Source organism: Hipposideros armiger, unplaced genomic scaffold (genome assembly GCF_001890085.2).
Source record: "Hipposideros armiger isolate ML-2016 unplaced genomic scaffold, ASM189008v1 scaffold_91, whole genome shotgun sequence".
NCBI classification, from domain to species: domain Eukaryota; kingdom Metazoa; phylum Chordata; class Mammalia; order Chiroptera; family Hipposideridae; genus Hipposideros; species Hipposideros armiger.
The window spans coordinates 2,720,773-2,724,922 of NW_017731441.1; the positions used below are offsets into that span (position 1 = coordinate 2,720,773).

The 4,150-nt window shown below is 38.6% G+C and overlaps 1 protein-coding gene and 1 pseudogene across 2 annotated transcripts in view; one reads left to right on the forward strand and one right to left on the reverse strand.

The window, feature by feature from the left end:
* The window catches only part of TUBGCP3 (tubulin gamma complex component 3), an 85,030-nt gene that overhangs the window by 77,860 nt on the left and 3,020 nt on the right, over nucleotides 1–4,150 (reverse strand). The gene's annotated exons all lie outside the window — the stretch shown is intronic.
* On the forward strand, nucleotides 151–488 carry LOC109383907 (60S ribosomal protein L34 pseudogene; annotated as a pseudogene).

Genomic DNA, 4,150 nt, shown 5'->3' on the forward strand with positions numbered 1-4,150 from the left:
GAATGGCCTTCAAAGTCCAAGTATGACAATGGGAATGAATGTGTGGTTTATCCCTGGAAGAAAATTGAGAACCCACTGGTATAATGAAAATCCTGATCTGAATGTAAGTGTGTCATGCTCTTGGAGGGACAGTGTCTACAAGCACTCAGGATGGTCCAGAGTCTGACATACTGTTGGAGGCTGTCCTACAATACAGCCTCTTGACTAGGCTGTCCCAAACTCCTGGTAACAGAATTGTTTACCTTTATACCAAGACGGTTACGAAAGCACCAAAATCTGCATGTGGAGGCCGACCTCACAGAGTTCGTGCTGTTGGACCTAAAGGTTTAATGGGGTTGTCTAAACCAAAAAAAAGCATGTCAGCAGGGCCTATGGTGGATCCATCCATGTGTGCTAAATGTGTCTGTGACACGGTCAAGCGTGCTTTCCTTATCAAGGATCAGAAAAGCATGAAAGCGCTGAAGGCACAAGCACAGTCAGAAAGCTAAATTAAAAACTGAAGCTTTTTTGAATAATAAAAACAATTTAAAAATCTTAGTCCTCTGATTTCTTGCATGGTTAAGAAAATCAAATCAGAAAGGTAACTCAGAGGGCTACAGATACACATACAGAAGAGCCAGGTACAAACAGATGACAGCATACCACGTTCATGTCCACCTTAAGGCCACTGCAACCCTCTACCTGGAACCCTCTCCAGATGTTCACAGGGCTTTCCCTCACTCCATTAGGGTCTGTTTAAATATCTTCTCAGAGGCTTTCCTTCACCTCTCCCCTCAATATCCCTTTAGCTTACTTAATTTTTTATCACAGCACTTATCACTAACATTATACATTCACCTACTTTATCATGTCTCCTCCACTAGAATGTAAGATTAGAGGAATGATGAGTCTGTGTATCTCTCCATCACCAGCACCTAGCATAGTGCCGGGAGGGGAGGGGAGGGGAGGNAGTGTCACTGGCCCTCATATGTGGGATCCGAACCGGGGCCCTCTGGCATCCCAAGCCAGTTCTTAACCAACGCGCCACTCAGCTGGCCCCCACCTATTTCTTAAACCAAATCTTCCTACCCTATGTTTCAAAGGTTAAGTGCACAGAATCTGGACTATTAAAGAAATTAGCAGTGGCAACTATTGTTTAGTGAACGTATCATAAAAAATTAAAATGTGAAATATCAAACAACATCACCTATAAATTTCTATTTTAATACTCCCAAAATATTGTTCAGTTTAAGTATAACTAAACTCAATGAATAATTCCTAAGCACCTACTATATGCCAAACACCATAGGCCTAAGAATGGGATAGAAAAAAGAAACAGTGGTTAACAAGGCAGCCTTAGTGAGAATACAAAAAATGAAGCAAATAACTATACTAGGTAATTAGATTTTGATAAGAGCTACTAAGAAAATAAGCAGGCCCATGAGGGCAAATAACAGGGAATATTTCATGAAATAGGTTGGTTAAGGAAGGCCTCTCTAACGAAGTAGCCTCTGAGATACGTAGGAGCCTGCCACGTGAAAAGCTAAAGAAACAGGTGAAAAGATACAATAATGAGATTCACAGGGCTACTTTGCATATGGCTCCTCAAAGGAGGCCAATACCATTGGATTCTAAAATCCAAATCATTAAGCCAAAATCATTCTATCAAGTCCCAGATGAGGAGGTCCAGACTGTATAGCTCGCTATAGTCTGGCTTAATCCAAGATTAGAGTATTCAAATTTTTTACCACAAAGTACCAAAGGAATGTATTATACTCTCACCTCCAATCTGTACTAGGCATGTGTGAGGGGTGGGTAGGCTGTTATCAGGAGAATGGATGGGGAGGTAACACTCCTCTGCCAAATCTCTGAAAATATTTGAGAACCGGACACCAATGAATTCAAGGATACACTGTCTGACAAATATCAGAGAGCAGGCGTTGTGCTGCTGATATAAACACTCTAAAAACAACCAAGTGAGGGCAGAGGTAAGAGGCCATCGCACAGACAGGATTATGACTTAATAGCCTCCACTCAGCACAGAGAAATAAGCCATCAGATTCTAGACAGAAGAGGAGGAATGAATGAATTCAAGATAGAAGGCTCTGGAATCAGACACCTGGCCATCTTGGCCCTGCAATTCACTAGCCGGTGACAGGGAGCAAACTACTTAATTTCCCCAATTCTCAGTTTCCTCATCTATAAAATGAGGTTAAGAATTATTCCAACCTCCCAGAGTCATTTGAGAATTAAATACTATCTTGCTGTGTAAGCATAGTGTCTGCCATATAGTACTCAATACATGTTAGCTATTTTTATTATTAAACTGAAAATATCATTTAAATGCATGCTATGTCTACCACAGCCACTAAAATCACAACTCAATAAAGCACCCATTGTTATTAACTTTAAGCAAGATAATTTGGTCTTTATCCTGTAGATTACAGATAGGGAACAAATTACGTCCCTTGGACAGATCTAATTAGACTTTTCTAGAAAGGATCCTTGGCTGCAGAGAAGAGGGACTACAAGGTTGTGCAAAACCAGGGAAAGAAACACAGTGGAACTGAAGGATCTCAATTCCAAACGTGAAGGCTCCAAAGAAAACTTGGATATGGACCCAAATTTTTAAATGATAGTTGCCATTTGTATTCCAAAAGGGTTATATACACATGCAGGTAAAAGACAACTGAACTAAAAGATGTGAATACAAAAACTCTACAGTTGTGTGCTTTCTAGGGATTCAGAAAGCGATGGGATAAGTTGAATTGCTTAAGATGTTAAGTTTCTGCCTTCTGGCATCTCCTCTATATACTGGCTTGTCTGTAACAATGCTGTTTTTCTAACAGGACAAGAGGTCGGGCCAGCTAAATCACAAGCGCTCTGTCCAGCACCTAAACCAGCAATTCTACACTCCAGATACAGGTCACAATGACTGACTGTGTATTTAATGTTTCAGACGCCAAGCTCCAACAGAGAACTACAGGACCAGACTCTCTGGAGATTGGGCCTGTATTAATTTTGAGTAAATATTACATTTAGAGAATTCAAACTGAAAAGGCTTAACATTAGATACAGTAAAAACAAACAAACAAACAAACAAAAAACTTCCTCCCTCAAGCCATGCGTCTAGTTACCAGTTCCCCTTCCAAGCAAACAATGTTCAGTTTCTTATATAATCACAGGTGACCCTGATGTACAGCTCTATTTGAAAAGCAATGCTCTAAAACAAAACAAAAGAAAAAACACTGCTGTAGATTTATGGTTTTCAAACTTTTTGGTCTCAGGACCCCTTTATATTTTTAAGATTGAGGACCCCTAAAAGTTTTTATTTATTTATGTGGGTTACATCTATCAATATTTACTGTATTAGAAAATTAAACCAACCATTTAAAAATATAATTCCTTTGAAAATAACAATAAAAAAACCATTAAGTACAACTTTCACATGAAGCCTAAAACTGAAATTTCAATATACATGTTAATAGACATTTAGTAAACATTTTAATATACATTTAATATAAGTTTTAATGCATATTTAATATATACTGATTTTCCCAAGCCTATAATCAAGGGAAGATCTTATTTTATATTTAAAGCTTCATCAAGAGTTCTTCACCATTTTGGAAAATCATGAAACCAACAATGTCACTTGTAGTCCATGAATCACCAAGACAACACTCCCTTATCTGTCTGCACTGTGGCTCATAATGCACTTAGAGGTGTTACAGATTAGGGCAATCATCTTACTTCAATACACAGTGTACTGCAGTCAGGGCTAAGCATTTATGCTGGAACACTTATCTAATGAAAACTCCTTTATTTCTTCTTTACCTCACAACTAGAATGAGGATTACAAAGTATATAAAAGAGTATTGCCTCTGACAAACTTAAAACACAATAACATCAAGCACATTATTTCCAAAGACAGAAATAATGACCACCCAAAACTGTAAGTAAAATGTGCTCCAGGAGAGGGGCAGGGATATGAAGAGAAAATGTTACTGTCACTGGATGGCAGTATGTGTTGCAAGCAAATCCACAGCTCTGATAAGCTGGGAAAGGTGGGAAATAATGGTTGCACTAACTTTATAAAAATGTGAAGCACCACTATAGCTAGGTGCTTTGCTTCTGACAGTCTCATTGAAAAATTTCAACTGTAAATTGTTTT